Consider the following 20335-nt stretch of genomic DNA (forward strand, 5'->3'; position numbering starts at 1 on the left):
AGCAGGGACCGCGGATTCATAGATGACCCAGCTTATGGGCAGGCACGGTCCACCCTCAGACAGGAGCCCCTCCAATGCTAGAGCCCTTAGTGGTGTTTGCATGCATTTCAGCAGGGGATGTTGGCCCTCACTCCTAACTGTCCCCTACCCCCGAGAGGAAACTTGCTGGACCTCAGTTTCGATGAGGAGACGGTAGAGTGTTCTCACTCATTTTGTTCAGATTTTCCAAGGAATGCATACAAGGGTGTCATCATCGATCCAAGCACATGCTGGGACGCTGCAGAACACAAACGGGCAGGCCGTGGGGCTCTGAAGAGGAGCCATGACCCGGAAGTACTCCAAAAGCCTGGGGAATCCACAGTCCTCAGGCCACTCAGCAAGACCAACAATCAATCCACTCTGGCAGCCATTGGACCCATCTGAGGAAAACCTAATATCCAATGCAACATCTTACTATGGGTGAATGCTACTGTCCTGAGTTATCCCCAGCCACGCTCAGCAACGTGCGCCGGCTCCACTTTTTCCACTTCCCCTTAGCACATCAGGTCATCAGACAACACGAAGGTCTTCTTGTCTTTGCCGACGGCCAGCCTTACCCTGCAACTGCACCTGAGAAGTGGACAGAAATCATGTAGGCTTCTGAATTGCACCACAGTCCTGAGAGAACATGATTCTTGTGAAAACTTACCTGCGTGTGAGCCCGGAACCTGCTTCCCAAGTACCACTATCCCTTACCGAAAACTGATTGCGTGTCTCACAGCACGACTGGAGGAAGTTAGGCATGTATGTTGGCCAGTGTGTGAGACGCTGTATGTGTGTATTCACGTGTGTGGGCGTGTGTGACTGTGACTGCGCACGAAGATGCACTCGTGGGTTCCGGTGTGTGCCACTGAATACGCGTCTTGGTCTCTGGGTGTCCCTGTGGGCCTCTGCAGATGCCTCCAACAGTAAACGCCATAGTTTATACACACCATCCTGGTTGGACCCCCAACTGAAAGGAGAAAGACCTCTGTCAGCTTCAAGAGGCCACATGCGAACTTTGACCCCCAGGGACTATTGAAATAGTCCACAGACTCCCGCTCTCTCACAGCCACGCCTTCTGACCAAAGCACAAAGACTGGACGAGACCTGCCTCCCGGCCGTGGCTCTCACAGCTATGTGGACCTGGAGACCCTGCCACCTACCAGCACATCTGATGTGCCCTTGGGGTCACTCCCAGCACTCCCGGAAGCAAGAGAACCTCCCATGGGCGGGCTGACAGTGACCTGCAGTTGCCTACAGGCAAGATGCAGCCCGGCACTTCTCAAGGGGCTAAGGAACTGCGGACCAAGTGCGTCTTCTCACCAACTCGACCAAATCACTTTCCGTGACCCCGTGGGAATGCCCACAATGGGAAGTGTTGGGCTTCAGCAACCATGACACAGGTTGGAACACCAGAGCAGAAATTAGGCCACCTCCTCGCCCACGTATCGGCAAGTTTCCAACTGGCAGGATTGGTGGCCCTGACCACTGAGAAAACACTCAAATGATACACAGCCTCTTCCTAAGTGCCCTCCTCCTGCATGCAGGGCGACTCGACCCTATTGGAAGCCACAGACATCATGCGAACACGGGGACACTGAACACCAGGGAAGACAGACCGCAAGCCTGTCTGCTTTGATGATGCCCACACCACCCCATGCATCCTGGCAATTCTCCACTGCCACAGCGACACTACCGAGGAACTCACAGCGAACAAATGCACTGTTCCTGAGGACCACAGACAGACTTTCAATGGAAGACCTCTGCCACATGAGGGAACCTGGAAGCTTGAAAGGGCACAGTGGCTGTCCACGACAGCACACCTGGCATCGCAACAGTGCCCCCATCTCTGCCCCGCCCACGGACTGCTGCAGATAAACCTCAGGCTGTTCGAACGGCCTGCATGCCAAACTGGCTGGCGGTGTCATGCCCTTCCGGGAGAAACACTTTCGCTTTGCCCATTCCCAAACAAGGGAAGAAAGCAGCCAATAGGGATGTTCGCATAACTCACCTACCTCCAAGGAGGCCAGCACAGACGCCTCACGATGTCGATCTTCTCTACGTCCCACAAGACACCCTTTGGGTGTCATTCCTCCGGCAATGGGATCACAACTCTACACAGGTTACCTACCTCACCTCATGCACTTGAACTGCCAAAGCCACCCCCTCCATAGGCAGCTGATGCCAGCCCATCACGAACATGACTCATCCTTGGGAAGCCGAGGCCAGCACCTGCAACCCAATTATGACAGCCTATTCCATGACCTCACAAAGGACCTGTCCTCATCATCCCTTACCTTCCTGTCCAGGCCATCAGCGACCACGCAGGTTTAAATGCAGCACTCGATCCTCACCCCACTCCACGATGCCCCACTTGGCACCAACACTGTGCTGGGTGTTAAAGTAGAGGAGCAGACAAGGGCAGCAGTGTGGCCTAATCCATCAGCCCCTTTCCGCCGACGCCCAACCCGAGCCCAACCCCGCCCACTTCTCCAGCCTCACTAGGGACTCAAAAACCTCACTGTGCAAAATGCAAGGACAGGGAGGGCCACAGGCCTGGCCTCAGGCTCCAGGCACCAACCAGGGACGCTTGCTCATTTTGGCTTCCAGAATCAACACACGAAAAAGCATGCACGAAGTGTGATCCTGGCCAAAACACACCTATCCAACTGCAAGCCCACTGGGCCTAGACCGGCTCACACCCTGACTCTTAAGACCAGCAAGAGAGCCTGCCCCCTCGTATTCCTTCAACCGCCTTTCAGCAGCGACCCGGGATACACAGATAAGCCAGCTTATGTGCAGACATGGTCGACCCTCAGACAGGAGCCCCTCCAATACTGGAGTCCTTGGTGGTGTTTGCATGCATGTCGGCGGGGGACGCTGGCCCTCACTCCTAACCGTCCCCTACACCCGAGAGAGGAAACGTGCTGAACCTCAGTTTCGATAAGGACACGGTAGTGTGTTCTCACCCATTTTGTTCAGAGTTTCCAAGGAATGCGTACAAGAGTGTCATCATCGACCCAAGCACATGCTGGGACGCTGCAAAACACAACCGGGCAGTGCGCGGGGTTCTGCAGGGGAGCCATGAGCCTGGGGTACCCCAAAAGCCTGGAGTATCCACAGACCTCAGGCCACTCAACAAGACGAACAATCAAGCCACTCTTGCAGCCATTGGGCCCATCTGAGGAAAACCTAATATCTAATGGCACATCTTGGGGTGGTTGAATACCTACCGTCCTGAGTTATCCGTGACCATGCTCGGGACCATGGCCCCGCCTCACTTTTTCCAGTTCTTCTTAGCACCTCCAGTCATCAGAGCACATGAAGATCTTCTTGCTTTTGCCGACGGCGAGGCTTACCCAACAACTGCACCTGGGAAGTGGACTGGTGTCCTCAGAGGACATGATCCATAAAAACATTTACCTGGGCTCGAGTTCTGAAACTGCTTCCCAAGGACCTCTATCCCTTACCGAGAATTGACTGCATGTCTGATAGTACGACTGCAGGAAGTTAGGCACATACATTGGCCGGTGTGTGAGAGGCTGTATTTGTGTGTTCATGCGTGTGGGCGTGTGTGACTGTGACTACGCACGCAGATGCTCTTGTGGGTTTCTCTGTGTGCCACTGAATACGTGTCTTGGTCTCTGGGAGTCCCTGTAGCCCTGTGAAGAGGCGTCCAACAGTAAACGCCATAGTTTATACACAACACCCTGGCTAGACCCCCAACTGAAAGGAGAAAGCCCCCTGTCAGCTTCCAGAGGCCGCATGCAAACTTTAACCCCCAGGGGCTGTTGAAATACTCCACGGACTCCCGCTCTCCCACAGCCACGCCTTTGGACCAGAGCACAAAGACTGGACGAGACCTGCCTCCCGGCCGTGGGTGTGATATCTACGTGCAACTCGAGAACCTGCCAGCTACCAGCACATCTGATGTGCACTTGGGGTCACTCCCAGGACTTTCGGAAGCAAGGGAACTCCCATGGGTGAGCCAACACTGACCTACAGCACTCTACTGGCAAGATGCAGCCTGAAACCACTCAAGGGGCTAAAGAACATCGAACAAAGTGCAACTTCTCGCCAACTAGGCCTAATCACTTTCCTTTGACCCGTGGGAATGCCCACCACAGGAAGCAGTGGGCTTCAGCAGCCATGACCCATGTTGGAACCCCACAGCGGAAACTAGGCCACCTTCCCGGCCATGTCTCAGGCAGCTCCCATCCTGCTAGGTTCGCGGCCCTGACACCTAAGGAACTGCTCAAACGCTCAGCAGCCTCGTCCAACGTTCCCTACTCCAGCCAACAGGGCGACGCGTCCCTACTGGAAGCCACAGACATCTTCCGAACACGGGAACACTGAACACCAGGGAAGACAGACCGCAAGCCTGTCTGCTTTGAAGATGCTGATCCCACCTGATGCATCCTGGAAATTCTCCACTGCCACAGTGACACCACCGAGGAACTCACAGTGATCAAAGGCATGGTCCCCGAGGACCACAGACAGACTTGCAACAGAAGACCTCTGCCATGTGAGGGGATTTGGAAGCCTGAAAGGGAACAGTGGCTGGCCTTGGCAGCGCACCTGGGATGGCAACAGTGCCCCCTTCTCTGCCCTGCCAACGGACTGCTCTGGATAAAGCTCTGGCTATTCGAAAGCCCTGCATGCCACACGGGCCGGCCGCGTCATGCCCTCCGGCAGAAACACTATCGCTTTGCACATTCCCAAAAGAGGGAAAAGAGCGACCAAAGGGCTTGTTTGCATAACTCACCTACCCCCAAGAAGGCCGACACAGATGCCTCAGCATGTCCATCTTCTCTCTGTCCCGCAAGACACCCGTGGGGAGTCACTCCTCTGGAAACGGGATTGCAACTCTTCACAGGTAACCTAGCTCACTGCATCCTCATGAACTGCCAAAGCCATCCCCACCATAGGCAGCTGATGCCATGCCATCACGAACAAGACACATCCTTGGGAAGCCGAGGCCAGCGCCTGCAACCCAATGATGACAGCCCATCCCACGACATCACACAGGACATGTCCTCATGATACCTTACCTTTCTCTCCAGGGCAGCAGCCACTACGCAGGCTTAAATGCAGCACTCGATCCTCACCCCACCCCACGGTGATCCACTTAGCGCCAACAGTGTGCTGGCAGCTTCAGGGGCAGCACCGAGGCCTAATCCATCAGCCCCCTTCCGCCATCACCAAACTCCATCCCACCCCCGCCCACTGCTGCAGCCCCACCGGGCACTCAAGAACCTCACCGCACCAAACACAACAACAGAGAGGGCCACAGGCCTGGACTGAGGCTCCAGGCTCCAACCAGGGAAACTTGCTCATTTTGGCTTCCAAAATCAACCACCGAAGCGCCATGCACAAAGCGTGATCCTGGTCAAAACACACTTCTCCGAGCTGAAAGCTCACTGGGCCCACACCAGCACACACTCCGACTCTGAAGACTCGCAGGAGAGCCTGCCCCCTTGCATTCCCTCACGGCCTTTTAGCAGGGACCGCGGATTCATAGATGACCCAGCTTATGGGCAGGCACGGTCCACCCTCAGACAGGAGCCCCTCCAATGCTAGAGCCCTTAGTGGTGTTTGCATGCATTTCAGCAGGGGATGTTGGCCCTCACTCCTAACTGTCCCCTACCCCCGAGAGGAAACTTGCTGGACCTCAGTTTCGATGAGGAGACGGTAGAGTGTTCTCACTCATTTTGTTCAGATTTTCCAAGGAATGCATACAAGGGTGTCATCATCGATCCAAGCACATGCTGGGACGCTGCAGAACACAAACGGGCAGGCCGTGGGGCTCTGAAGAGGAGCCATGACCCGGAAGTACTCCAAAAGCCTGGGGAATCCACAGTCCTCAGGCCACTCAGCAAGACCAACAATCAATCCACTCTGGCAGCCATTGGACCCATCTGAGGAAAACCTAATATCCAATGCAACATCTTACTATGGGTGAATGCTACTGTCCTGAGTTATCCCCAGCCACGCTCAGCAACGTGCGCCGGCTCCACTTTTTCCACTTCCCCTTAGCACATCAGGTCATCAGACAACACGAAGGTCTTCTTGTCTTTGCCGACGGCCAGCCTTACCCTGCAACTGCACCTGAGAAGTGGACAGAAATCATGTAGGCTTCTGAATTGCACCACAGTCCTGAGAGAACATGATTCTTGTGAAAACTTACCTGCGTGTGAGCCCGGAACCTGCTTCCCAAGTACCACTATCCCTTACCGAAAACTGATTGCGTGTCTCACAGCACGACTGGAGGAAGTTAGGCATGTATGTTGGCCAGTGTGTGAGACGCTGTATGTGTGTATTCACGTGTGTGGGCGTGTGTGACTGTGACTGCGCACGAAGATGCACTCGTGGGTTCCGGTGTGTGCCACTGAATACGCGTCTTGGTCTCTGGGTGTCCCTGTGGGCCTCTGCAGATGCCTCCAACAGTAAACGCCATAGTTTATACACACCATCCTGGTTGGACCCCCAACTGAAAGGAGAAAGACCTCTGTCAGCTTCAAGAGGCCACATGCGAACTTTGACCCCCAGGGACTATTGAAATAGTCCACAGACTCCCGCTCTCTCACAGCCACGCCTTCTGACCAAAGCACAAAGACTGGACGAGACCTGCCTCCCGGCCGTGGCTCTCACAGCTATGTGGACCTGGAGACCCTGCCACCTACCAGCACATCTGATGTGCCCTTGGGGTCACTCCCAGCACTCCCGGAAGCAAGAGAACCTCCCATGGGCGGGCTGACAGTGACCTGCAGTTGCCTACAGGCAAGATGCAGCCCGGCACTTCTCAAGGGGCTAAGGAACTGCGGACCAAGTGCGTCTTCTCACCAACTCGACCAAATCACTTTCCGTGACCCCGTGGGAATGCCCACAATGGGAAGTGTTGGGCTTCAGCAACCATGACACAGGTTGGAACACCAGAGCAGAAATTAGGCCACCTCCTCGCCCACGTATCGGCAAGTTTCCAACTGGCAGGGTTGGTGGCCCTGACCACTGAGAAAACACTCAAATGATACACAGCCTCTTCCTAAGTGCCCTCCTCCTGCATGCAGGGCGACTCGACCCTATTGGAAGCCACAGACATCATGCGAACACGGGGACACTGAACACCAGGGAAGACAGACCGCAAGCCTGTCTGCTTTGATGATGCCCACACCACCCCATGCATCCTGGCAATTCTCCACTGCCACAGCGACACTACCGAGGAACTCACAGCGAACAAATGCACTGTTCCTGAGGACCACAGACAGACTTTCAATGGAAGACCTCTGCCACATGAGGGAACCTGGAAGCTTGAAAGGGCACAGTGGCTGTCCACGACAGCACACCTGGCATCGCAACAGTGCCCCCATCTCTGCCCCGCCCACGGACTGCTGCAGATAAACCTCAGGCTGTTCGAACGGCCTGCATGCCAAACTGGCTGGCGGTGTCATGCCCTTCCGGGAGAAACACTTTCGCTTTGCCCATTCCCAAACAAGGGAAGAAAGCAGCCAATAGGGATGTTCGCATAACTCACCTACCTCCAAGGAGGCCAGCACAGACGCCTCACGATGTCGATCTTCTCTACGTCCCACAAGACACCCTTTGGGTGTCATTCCTCCGGCAATGGGATCACAACTCTACACAGGTTACCTACCTCACCTCATGCACTTGAACTGCCAAAGCCACCCCCTCCATAGGCAGCTGATGCCAGCCCATCACGAACATGACTCATCCTTGGGAAGCCGAGGCCAGCACCTGCAACCCAATTATGACAGCCTATTCCATGACCTCACAAAGGACCTGTCCTCATCATCCCTTACCTTCCTGTCCAGGCCATCAGCGACCACACAGGTTTAAATGCAGCACTCGATCCTCACCCCACTCCACGATGCCCCACTTGGCACCAACACTGTGCTGGGTGTTAAAGTAGAGGAGCAGACAAGGGCAGCAGTGTGGCCTAATCCATCAGCCCCTTTCCGCCGACGCCCAACCCGAGCCCAACCCCGCCCACTTCTCCAGCCTCACTAGGGACTCAAAAACCTCACTGTGCAAAATGCAAGGACAGGGAGGGCCACAGGCCTGGCCTCAGGCTCCAGGCACCAACCAGGGACGCTTGCTCATTTTGGCTTCCAGAATCAACACACGAAAAAGCATGCACGAAGTGTGATCCTGGCCAAAACACACCTATCCAACTGCAAGCCCACTGGGCCTAGACCGGCTCACACCCTGACTCTTAAGACCAGCAAGAGAGCCTGCCCCCTCGTATTCCTTCAACCGCCTTTCAGCAGCGACCCGGGATACACAGATAAGCCAGCTTATGTGCAGACATGGTCGACCCTCAGACAGGAGCCCCTCCAATACTGGAGTCCTTGGTGGTGTTTGCATGCATGTCGGCGGGGGACGCTGGCCCTCACTCCTAACCGTCCCCTACACCCGAGAGAGGAAACGTGCTGAACCTCAGTTTCGATAAGGACACGGTAGTGTGTTCTCACCCATTTTGTTCAGAGTTTCCAAGGAATGCGTACAAGAGTGTCATCATCGACCCAAGCACATGCTGGGACGCTGCAAAACACAACCGGGCAGTGCGCGGGGTTCTGCAGGGGAGCCATGAGCCTGGGGTACCCCAAAAGCCTGGAGTATCCACAGACCTCAGGCCACTCAACAAGACGAACAATCAAGCCACTCTTGCAGCCATTGGGCCCATCTGAGGAAAACCTAATATCTAATGGCACATCTTGGGGTGGTTGAATACCTACCGTCCTGAGTTATCCGTGACCATGCTCGGGACCATGGCCCCGCCTCACTTTTTCCAGTTCTTCTTAGCACCTCCAGTCATCAGAGCACATGAAGATCTTCTTGCTTTTGCCGACGGCGAGGCTTACCCAACAACTGCACCTGGGAAGTGGACTGGTGTCCTCAGAGGACATGATCCATAAAAACATTTACCTGGGCTCGAGTTCTGAAACTGCTTCCCAAGGACCTCTATCCCTTACCGAGAATTGACTGCATGTCTGATAGTACGACTGCAGGAAGTTAGGCACATACATTGGCCGGTGTGTGAGAGGCTGTATTTGTGTGTTCATGCGTGTGGGCGTGTGTGACTGTGACTACGCACGCAGATGCTCTTGTAGGTTTCTCTGTGTGCCACTGAATACGTGTCTTGGTCTCTGGGAGTCCCTGTAGCCCTGTGAAGAGGCGTCCAACAGTAAACGCCATAGTTTATACACAACACCCTGGCTAGACCCGCAACTGAAAGGAGAAAGCCCCCTGTCAGCTTCCAGAGGCCGCATGCAAACTTTAACCCCCAGGGGCTGTTGAAATACTCCACGGACTCCCGCTCTCCCACAGCCACGCCTTTGGACCAGAGCACAAAGACTGGACGAGACCTGCCTCCCGGCCGTGGGTGTGATATCTACGTGCAACTCGAGAACCTGCCAGCTACCAGCACATCTGATGTGCACTTGGGGTCACTCCCAGGACTTTCGGAAGCAAGGGAACTCCCATGGGTGAGCCAACACTGACCTACAGCACTCTACTGGCAAGATGCAGCCTGAAACCACTCAAGGGGCTAAAGAACATCGAACAAAGTGCAACTTCTCGCCAACTAGGCCTAATCACTTTCCTTTGACCCGTGGGAATGCCCACCACAGGAAGCAGTGGGCTTCAGCAGCCATGACCCATGTTGGAACCCCACAGCGGAAACTAGGCCACCTTCCCGGCCATGTCTCAGGCAGCTCCCATCCTGCTAGGTTCGCGGCCCTGACACCTAAGGAACTGCTCAAACGCTCAGCAGCCTCGTCCAACGTTCCCTACTCCAGCCAACAGGGCGACGCGTCCCTACTGGAAGCCACAGACATCTTCCGAACACGGGAACACTGAACACCAGGGAAGACAGACCGCAAGCCTGTCTGCTTTGAAGATGCTGATCCCACCTGATGCATCCTGGAAATTCTCCACTGCCACAGTGACACCACCGAGGAACTCACAGTGATCAAAGGCATGGTCCCCGAGGACCACAGACAGACTTGCAACAGAAGACCTCTGCCATGTGAGGGGATTTGGAAGCCTGAAAGGGAACAGTGGCTGGCCTTGGCAGCGCACCTGGGATGGCAACAGTGCCCCCTTCTCTGCCCTGCCAACGGACTGCTCTGGATAAAGCTCTGGCTATTCGAAAGCCCTGCATGCCACACGGGCCGGCCGCGTCATGCCCTCCGGCAGAAACACTATCGCTTTGCACATTCCCAAAAGAGGGAAAAGAGCGACCAAAGGGCTTGTTTGCATAACTCACCTACCCCCAAGAAGGCCGACACAGATGCCTCAGCATGTCCATCTTCTCTCTGTCCCGCAAGACACCCGTGGGGAGTCACTCCTCTGGAAACGGGATTGCAACTCTTCACAGGTAACCTAGCTCACTGCATCCTCATGAACTGCCAAAGCCATCCCCACCATAGGCAGCTGATGCCATGCCATCACGAACAAGACACATCCTTGGGAAGCCGAGGCCAGCGCCTGCAACCCAATGATGACAGCCCATCCCACGACATCACACAGGACATGTCCTCATGATACCTTACCTTTCTCTCCAGGGCAGCAGCCACTACGCAGGCTTAAATGCAGCACTCGATCCTCACCCCACCCCACGGTGATCCACTTAGCGCCAACAGTGTGCTGGCAGCTTCAGGGGCAGCACCGAGGCCTAATCCATCAGCCCCCTTCCGCCATCACCAAACTCCATCCCACCCCCGCCCACTGCTGCAGCCCCACCGGGCACTCAAGAACCTCACCGCACCAAACACAACAACAGAGAGGGCCACAGGCCTGGACTGAGGCTCCAGGCTCCAACCAGGGAAACTTGCTCATTTTGGCTTCCAAAATCAACCACCGAAGCGCCATGCACAAAGCGTGATCCTGGTCAAAACACACTTCTCCGAGCTGAAAGCTCACTGGGCCCACACCAGCACACACTCCGACTCTGAAGACTCGCAGGAGAGCCTGCCCCCTTGCATTCCCTCACGGCCTTTTAGCAGGGACCGCGGATTCATAGATGACCCAGCTTATGGGCAGGCACGGTCCACCCTCAGACAGGAGCCCCTCCAATGCTAGAGCCCTTAGTGGTGTTTGCATGCATTTCAGCAGGGGATGTTGGCCCTCACTCCTAACTGTCCCCTACCCCCGAGAGGAAACTTGCTGGACCTCAGTTTCGATGAGGAGACGGTAGAGTGTTCTCACTCATTTTGTTCAGATTTTCCAAGGAATGCATACAAGGGTGTCATCATCGATCCAAGCACATGCTGGGACGCTGCAGAACACAAACGGGCAGGCCGTGGGGCTCTGAAGAGGAGCCATGACCCGGAAGTACTCCAAAAGCCTGGGGAATCCACAGTCCTCAGGCCACTCAGCAAGACCAACAATCAATCCACTCTGGCAGCCATTGGACCCATCTGAGGAAAACCTAATATCCAATGCAACATCTTACTATGGGTGAATGCTACTGTCCTGAGTTATCCCCAGCCACGCTCAGCAACGTGCGCCGGCTCCACTTTTTCCACTTCCCCTTAGCACATCAGGTCATCAGACAACACGAAGGTCTTCTTGTCTTTGCCGACGGCCAGCCTTACCCTGCAACTGCACCTGAGAAGTGGACAGAAATCATGTAGGCTTCTGAATTGCACCACAGTCCTGAGAGAACATGATTCTTGTGAAAACTTACCTGCGTGTGAGCCCGGAACCTGCTTCCCAAGTACCACTATCCCTTACCGAAAACTGATTGCGTGTCTCACAGCACGACTGGAGGAAGTTAGGCATGTATGTTGGCCAGTGTGTGAGACGCTGTATGTGTGTATTCACGTGTGTGGGCGTGTGTGACTGTGACTGCGCACGAAGATGCACTCGTGGGTTCCGGTGTGTGCCACTGAATACGCGTCTTGGTCTCTGGGTGTCCCTGTGGGCCTCTGCAGATGCCTCCAACAGTAAACGCCATAGTTTATACACACCATCCTGGTTGGACCCCCAACTGAAAGGAGAAAGACCTCTGTCAGCTTCAAGAGGCCACATGCGAACTTTGACCCCCAGGGACTATTGAAATAGTCCACAGACTCCCGCTCTCTCACAGCCACGCCTTCTGACCAAAGCACAAAGACTGGACGAGACCTGCCTCCCGGCCGTGGCTCTCACAGCTATGTGGACCTGGAGACCCTGCCACCTACCAGCACATCTGATGTGCCCTTGGGGTCACTCCCAGCACTCCCGGAAGCAAGAGAACCTCCCATGGGCGGGCTGACAGTGACCTGCAGTTGCCTACAGGCAAGATGCAGCCCGGCACTTCTCAAGGGGCTAAGGAACTGCGGACCAAGTGCGTCTTCTCACCAACTCGACCAAATCACTTTCCGTGACCCCGTGGGAATGCCCACAATGGGAAGTGTTGGGCTTCAGCAACCATGACACAGGTTGGAACACCAGAGCAGAAATTAGGCCACCTCCTCGCCCACGTATCGGCAAGTTTCCAACTGGCAGGATTGGTGGCCCTGACCACTGAGAAAACACTCAAATGATACACAGCCTCTTCCTAAGTGCCCTCCTCCTGCATGCAGGGCGACTCGACCCTATTGGAAGCCACAGACATCATGCGAACACGGGGACACTGAACACCAGGGAAGACAGACCGCAAGCCTGTCTGCTTTGATGATGCCCACACCACCCCATGCATCCTGGCAATTCTCCACTGCCACAGCGACACTACCGAGGAACTCACAGCGAACAAATGCACTGTTCCTGAGGACCACAGACAGACTTTCAATGGAAGACCTCTGCCACATGAGGGAACCTGGAAGCTTGAAAGGGCACAGTGGCTGTCCACGACAGCACACCTGGCATCGCAACAGTGCCCCCATCTCTGCCCCGCCCACGGACTGCTGCAGATAAACCTCAGGCTGTTCGAACGGCCTGCATGCCAAACTGGCTGGCGGTGTCATGCCCTTCCGGGAGAAACACTTTCGCTTTGCCCATTCCCAAACAAGGGAAGAAAGCAGCCAATAGGGATGTTCGCATAACTCACCTACCTCCAAGGAGGCCAGCACAGACGCCTCACGATGTCGATCTTCTCTACGTCCCACAAGACACCCTTTGGGTGTCATTCCTCCGGCAATGGGATCACAACTCTACACAGGTTACCTACCTCACCTCATGCACTTGAACTGCCAAAGCCACCCCCTCCATAGGCAGCTGATGCCAGCCCATCACGAACATGACTCATCCTTGGGAAGCCGAGGCCAGCACCTGCAACCCAATTATGACAGCCTATTCCATGACCTCACAAAGGACCTGTCCTCATCATCCCTTACCTTCCTGTCCAGGCCATCAGCGACCACGCAGGTTTAAATGCAGCACTCGATCCTCACCCCACTCCACGATGCCCCACTTGGCACCAACACTGTGCTGGGTGTTAAAGTAGAGGAGCAGACAAGGGCAGCAGTGTGGCCTAATCCATCAGCCCCTTTCCGCCGACGCCCAACCCGAGCCCAACCCCGCCCACTTCTCCAGCCTCACTAGGGACTCAAAAACCTCACTGTGCAAAATGCAAGGACAGGGAGGGCCACAGGCCTGGCCTCAGGCTCCAGGCACCAACCAGGGACGCTTGCTCATTTTGGCTTCCAGAATCAACACACGAAAAAGCATGCACGAAGTGTGATCCTGGCCAAAACACACCTATCCAACTGCAAGCCCACTGGGCCTAGACCGGCTCACACCCTGACTCTTAAGACCAGCAAGAGAGCCTGCCCCCTCGTATTCCTTCAACCGCCTTTCAGCAGCGACCCGGGATACACAGATAAGCCAGCTTATGTGCAGACATGGTCGACCCTCAGACAGGAGCCCCTCCAATACTGGAGTCCTTGGTGGTGTTTGCATGCATGTCGGCAGGGGACGCTGGCCCTCACTCCTAACCGTCCCCTACACCCGAGAGAGGAAACGTGCTGAACCTCAGTTTCGATAAGGACACGGTAGTGTGTTCTCACCCATTTTGTTCAGAGTTTCCAAGGAATGCGTACAAGAGTGTCATCATCGACCCAAGCACATGCTGGGACGCTGCAAAACACAACCGGGCAGTGCGCGGGGTTCTGCAGGGGAGCCATGAGCCTGGGGTACCCCAAAAGCCTGGAGTATCCACAGACCTCAGGCCACTCAACAAGACGAACAATCAAGCCACTCTTGCAGCCATTGGGCCCATCTGAGGAAAACCTAATATCTAATGGCACATCTTGGGGTGCTTGAATACCTACCGTCCTGAGTTATCCGTGACCATGCTCGGGACCATGGCCCCGCCTCACTTTTTCCAGTTCTTCTTAGCACCTCCAGTCATCAGAGCACATGAAGATCTTCTTGCTTTTGCCGACGGCGAGGCTTACCCAACAACTGCACCTGGGAAGTGGACTGGTGTCCTCAGAGGACATGATCCATAAAAACATTTACCTGGGCTCGAGTTCTGAAACTGCTTCCCAAGGACCTCTATCCCTTACCGAGAATTGACTGCATGTCTGATAGTACGACTGCAGGAAGTTAGGCACATACATTGGCCGGTGTGTGAGAGGCTGTATTTGTGTGTTCATGCGTGTGGGCGTGTGTGACTGTGACTACGCACGCAGATGCTCTTGTGGGTTTCTCTGTGTGCCACTGAATACGTGTCTTGGTCTCTGGGAGTCCCTGTAGCCCTGTGAAGAGGCGTCCAACAGTAAACGCCATAGTTTATACACAACACCCTGGCTAGACCCGCAACTGAAAGGAGAAAGCCCCCTGTCAGCTTCCAGAGGCCGCATGCAAACTTTAACCCCCAGGGGCTGTTGAAATACTCCACGGACTCCCGCTCTCCCACAGCCACGCCTTTGGACCAGAGCACAAAGACTGGACGAGACCTGCCTCCCGGCCGTGGGTGTGATATCTACGTGCAACTCGAGAACCTGCCAGCTACCAGCACATCTGATGTGCACTTGGGGTCACTCCCAGGACTTTCGGAAGCAAGGGAACTCCCATGGGTGAGCCAACACTGACCTACAGCACTCTACTGGCAAGATGCAGCCTGAAACCACTCAAGGGGCTAAAGAACATCGAACAAAGTGCAACTTCTCGCCAACTAGGCCTAATCACTTTCCTTTGACCCGTGGGAATGCCCACCACAGGAAGCAGTGGGCTTCAGCAGCCATGACCCATGTTGGAACCCCACAGCGGAAACTAGGCCACCTTCCCGGCCATGTCTCAGGCAGCTCCCATCCTGCTAGGTTCGCGGCCCTGACACCTAAGGAACTGCTCAAACGCTCAGCAGCCTCGTCCAACGTTCCCTACTCCAGCCAACAGGGCGACGCGTCCCTACTGGAAGCCACAGACATCTTCCGAACACGGGAACACTGAACACCAGGGAAGACAGACCGCAAGCCTGTCTGCTTTGAAGATGCTGATCCCACCTGATGCATCCTGGAAATTCTCCACTGCCACAGTGACACCACCGAGGAACTCACAGTGATCAAAGGCATGGTCCCCGAGGACCACAGACAGACTTGCAACAGAAGACCTCTGCCATGTGAGGGGATTTGGAAGCCTGAAAGGGAACAGTGGCTGGCCTTGGCAGCGCACCTGGGATGGCAACAGTGCCCCCTTCTCTGCCCTGCCAACGGACTGCTCTGGATAAAGCTCTGGCTATTCGAAAGCCCTGCATGCCACACGGGCCGGCCGCGTCATGCCCTCCGGCAGAAACACTATCGCTTTGCACATTCCCAAAAGAGGGAAAAGAGCGACCAAAGGGCTTGTTTGCATAACTCACCTACCCCCAAGAAGGCCGACACAGATGCCTCAGCATGTCCATCTTCTCTCTGTCCCGCAAGACACCCGTGGGGAGTCACTCCTCTGGAAACGGGATTGCAACTCTTCACAGGTAACCTAGCTCACTGCATCCTCATGAACTGCCAAAGCCATCCCCACCATAGGCAGCTGATGCCATGCCATCACGAACAAGACACATCCTTGGGAAGCCGAGGCCAGCGCCTGCAACCCAATGATGACAGCCCATCCCACGACATCACACAGGACATGTCCTCATGATACCTTACCTTTCTCTCCAGGGCAGCAGCCACTACGCAGGCTTAAATGCAGCACTCGATCCTCACCCCACCCCACGGTGATCCACTTAGCGCCAACAGTGTGCTGGCAGCTTCAGGGGCAGCACCGAGGCCTAATCCATCAGCCCCCTTCCGCCATCACCAAACTCCATCCCACCCCCGCCCACTGCTGCAGCCCCACCGGGCACTCAAGAACCTCACCGCACCAAACACAACAACAGAGAGGGCCACAGGCCTGGACTGAGGCTCCAGGCTCCAACCAGGGAAACTTGCTCATTTTGGCTTCCAAAATCAACCACCGAAGCGCCATGCACAAAGCGTGATCCTGGTCAAAACACACTTCTCCGAGCTGAAAGCTCACTGGGCCCACACCAGCACACACTCCGACTCTGAAGACTCGCAGGAGAGCCTGCCCCCTTGCATTCCCTCACGGCCTTTTAGCAGGGACCGCGGATTCATAGATGACCCAGCTTATGGGCAGGCACGGTCCACCCTCAGACAGGAGCCCCTCCAATGCTAGAGCCCTTAGTGGTGTTTGCATGCATTTCAGCAGGGGATGTTGGCCCTCACTCCTAACTGTCCCCTACCCCCGAGAGGAAACTTGCTGGACCTCAGTTTCGATGAGGAGACGGTAGAGTGTTCTCACTCATTTTGTTCAGATTTTCCAAGGAATGCATACAAGGGTGTCATCATCGATCCAAGCACATGCTGGGACGCTGCAGAACACAAACGGGCAGGCCGTGGGGCTCTGAAGAGGAGCCATGACCCGGAAGTACTCCAAAAGCCTGGGGAATCCACAGTCCTCAGGCCACTCAGCAAGACCAACAATCAATCCACTCTGGCAGCCATTGGACCCATCTGAGGAAAACCTAATATCCAATGCAACATCTTACTATGGGTGAATGCTACTGTCCTGAGTTATCCCCAGCCACGCTCAGCAACGTGCGCCGGCTCCACTTTTTCCACTTCCCCTTAGCACATCAGGTCATCAGACAACACGAAGGTCTTCTTGTCTTTGCCGACGGCCAGCCTTACCCTGCAACTGCACCTGAGAAGTGGACAGAAATCATGTAGGCTTCTGAATTGCACCACAGTCCTGAGAGAACATGATTCTTGTGAAAACTTACCTGCGTGTGAGCCCGGAACCTGCTTCCCAAGTACCACTATCCCTTACCGAAAACTGATTGCGTGTCTCACAGCACGACTGGAGGAAGTTAGGCATGTATGTTGGCCAGTGTGTGAGACGCTGTATGTGTGTATTCACGTGTGTGGGCGTGTGTGACTGTGACTGCGCACGAAGATGCACTCGTGGGTTCCGGTGTGTGCCACTGAATACGCGTCTTGGTCTCTGGGTGTCCCTGTGGGCCTCTGCAGATGCCTCCAACAGTAAACGCCATAGTTTATACACACCATCCTGGTTGGACCCCCAACTGAAAGGAGAAAGACCTCTGTCAGCTTCAAGAGGCCACATGCGAACTTTGACCCCCAGGGACTATTGAAATAGTCCACAGACTCCCGCTCTCTCACAGCCACGCCTTCTGACCAAAGCACAAAGACTGGACGAGACCTGCCTCCCGGCCGTGGCTCTCACAGCTATGTGGACCTGGAGACCCTGCCACCTACCAGCACATCTGATGTGCCCTTGGGGTCACTCCCAGCACTCCCGGAAGCAAGAGAACCTCCCATGGGCGGGCTGACAGTGACCTGCAGTTGCCTACAGGCAAGATGCAGCCCGGCACTTCTCAAGGGGCTAAGGAACTGCGGACCAAGTGCGTCTTCTCACCAACTCGACCAAATCACTTTCCGTGACCCCGTGGGAATGCCCACAATGGGAAGTGTTGGGCTTCAGCAACCATGACACAGGTTGGAACACCAGAGCAGAAATTAGGCCACCTCCTCGCCCACGTATCGGCAAGTTTCCAACTGGCAGGATTGGTGGCCCTGACCACTGAGAAAACACTCAAATGATACACAGCCTCTTCCTAAGTGCCCTCCTCCTGCATGCAGGGCGACTCGACCCTATTGGAAGCCACAGACATCATGCGAACACGGGGACACTGAACACCAGGGAAGACAGACCGCAAGCCTGTCTGCTTTGATGATGCCCACACCACCCCATGCATCCTGGCAATTCTCCACTGCCACAGCGACACTACCGAGGAACTCACAGCGAACAAATGCACTGTTCCTGAGGACCACAGACAGACTTTCAATGGAAGACCTCTGCCACATGAGGGAACCTGGAAGCTTGAAAGGGCACAGTGGCTGTCCACGACAGCACACCTGGCATCGCAACAGTGCCCCCATCTCTGCCCCGCCCACGGACTGCTGCAGATAAACCTCAGGCTGTTCGAACGGCCTGCATGCCAAACTGGCTGGCGGTGTCATGCCCTTCCGGGAGAAACACTTTCGCTTTGCCCATTCCCAAACAAGGGAAGAAAGCAGCCAATAGGGATGTTCGCATAACTCACCTACCTCCAAGGAGGCCAGCACAGACGCCTCACGATGTCGATCTTCTCTACGTCCCACAAGACACCCTTTGGGTGTCATTCCTCCGGCAATGGGATCACAACTCTACACAGGTTACCTACCTCACCTCATGCACTTGAACTGCCAAAGCCACCCCCTCCATAGGCAGCTGATGCCAGCCCATCACGAACATGACTCATCCTTGGGAAGCCGAGGCCAGCACCTGCAACCCAATTATGACAGCCTATTCCATGACCTCACAAAGGACCTGTCCTCATCATCCCTTACCTTCCTGTCCAGGCCATCAGCGACCACGCAGGTTTAAATGCAGCACTCGATCCTCACCCCACTCCACGATGCCCCACTTGGCACCAACACTGTGCTGGGTGTTAAAGTAGAGGAGCAGACAAGGGCAGCAGTGTGGCCTAATCCATCAGCCCCTTTCCGCCGACGCCCAACCCGAGCCCAACCCCGCCCACTTCTCCAGCCTCACTAGGGACTCAAAAACCTCACTGTGCAAAATGCAAGGACAGGGAGGGCCACAGGCCTGGCCTCAGGCTCCAGGCACCAACCAGGGACGCTTGCTCATTTTGGCTTCCAGAATCAACACACGAAAAAGCATGCACGAAGTGTGATCCTGGCCAAAACACACCTATCCAACTGCAAGCCCACTGGGCCTAGACCGGCTCACACCCTGACTCTTAAGACCAGCAAGAGAGCCTGCCCCCTCGTATTCCTTCAACCGCCTTTCAGCAGCGACCCGGGATACACAGATAAGCCAGCTTATGTGCAGACATGGTCGACCCTCAGACAGGAGCCCCTCCAATACTGGAGTCCTTGGTGGTGTTTGCATGCATGTCGGCGGGGGACGCTGGCCCTCACTCCTAACCGTCCCCTACACCCGAGAGAGGAAACGTGCTGAACCTCAGTTTCGATAAGGACACGGTAGTGTGTTCTCACCCATTTTGTTCAGAGTTTCCAAGGAATGCGTACAAGAGTGTCATCATCGACCCAAGCACATGCTGGGACGCTGCAAAACACAACCGGGCAGTGCGCGGGGTTCTGCAGGGGAGCCATGAGCCTGGGGTACCCCAAAAGCCTGGAGTATCCACAGACCTCAGGCCACTCAACAAGACGAACAATCAAGCCACTCTTGCAGCCATTGGGCCCATCTGAGGAAAACCTAATATCTAATGGCACATCTTGGGGTGGTTGAATACCTACCGTCCTGAGTTATCCGTGACCATGCTCGGGACCATGGCCCCGCCTCACTTTTTCCAGTTCTTCTTAGCACCTCCAGTCATCAGAGCACATGAAGATCTTCTTGCTTTTGCCGACGGCGAGGCTTACCCAACAACTGCACCTGGGAAGTGGACTGGTGTCCTCAGAGGACATGATCCATAAAAACATTTACCTGGGCTCGAGTTCTGAAACTGCTTCCCAAGGACCTCTATCCCTTACCGAGAATTGACTGCATGTCTGATAGTACGACTGCAGGAAGTTAGGCACATACATTGGCCGGTGTGTGAGAGGCTGTATTTGTGTGTTCATGCGTGTGGGCGTGTGTGACTGTGACTACGCACGCAGATGCTCTTGTGGGTTTCTCTGTGTGCCACTGAATACGTGTCTTGGTCTCTGGGAGTCCCTGTAGCCCTGTGAAGAGGCGTCCAACAGTAAACGCCATAGTTTATACACAACACCCTGGCTAGACCCCCAACTGAAAGGAGAAAGCCCCCTGTCAGCTT

General features: G+C 55.2%; 8 non-coding genes across 8 annotated transcripts; all 8 read right to left on the minus strand.

Moving 5' to 3' along the window:
• Positions 1–167: 167 nt before the first annotated feature.
• On the minus strand, positions 168–260 carry LOC130707832 (small nucleolar RNA SNORD116). Its single transcript, XR_009007861.1, has one exon. It is a non-coding gene; the product is annotated as a small nucleolar RNA SNORD116 (small nucleolar RNA).
• A 2690-nt stretch (positions 261–2950) lies between these two features.
• LOC114237249 (small nucleolar RNA SNORD116) lies at positions 2951–3043 on the minus strand. The gene has a single exon (XR_003622945.1). It is a non-coding gene; the product is annotated as a small nucleolar RNA SNORD116 (small nucleolar RNA).
• A 2644-nt stretch (positions 3044–5687) lies between these two features.
• Positions 5688–5780, minus strand: LOC114236279 (small nucleolar RNA SNORD116). The gene has a single exon (XR_003622245.1). It is a non-coding gene; the product is annotated as a small nucleolar RNA SNORD116 (small nucleolar RNA).
• A 2690-nt stretch (positions 5781–8470) lies between these two features.
• Positions 8471–8563, minus strand: LOC114236280 (small nucleolar RNA SNORD116). The gene has a single exon (XR_003622246.1). It is a non-coding gene; the product is annotated as a small nucleolar RNA SNORD116 (small nucleolar RNA).
• A 2644-nt stretch (positions 8564–11207) lies between these two features.
• Positions 11208–11300, minus strand: LOC114237571 (small nucleolar RNA SNORD116). The gene has a single exon (XR_003623104.2). It is a non-coding gene; the product is annotated as a small nucleolar RNA SNORD116 (small nucleolar RNA).
• A 2690-nt stretch (positions 11301–13990) lies between these two features.
• LOC130707938 (small nucleolar RNA SNORD116) lies at positions 13991–14083 on the minus strand. The gene has a single exon (XR_009007968.1). It is a non-coding gene; the product is annotated as a small nucleolar RNA SNORD116 (small nucleolar RNA).
• A 2644-nt stretch (positions 14084–16727) lies between these two features.
• LOC130707833 (small nucleolar RNA SNORD116) lies at positions 16728–16820 on the minus strand. Its single transcript, XR_009007862.1, has one exon. It is a non-coding gene; the product is annotated as a small nucleolar RNA SNORD116 (small nucleolar RNA).
• Positions 16821–19510: 2690 nt separating this feature from the next.
• Positions 19511–19603, minus strand: LOC130707939 (small nucleolar RNA SNORD116). The gene has a single exon (XR_009007969.1). It is a non-coding gene; the product is annotated as a small nucleolar RNA SNORD116 (small nucleolar RNA).
• Positions 19604–20335: the final 732 nt, after the last annotated feature.

This window comes from Balaenoptera acutorostrata, chromosome 3 (assembly GCF_949987535.1).
Source record: "Balaenoptera acutorostrata chromosome 3, mBalAcu1.1, whole genome shotgun sequence".
Classification (NCBI taxonomy): domain Eukaryota; kingdom Metazoa; phylum Chordata; class Mammalia; order Artiodactyla; family Balaenopteridae; genus Balaenoptera; species Balaenoptera acutorostrata.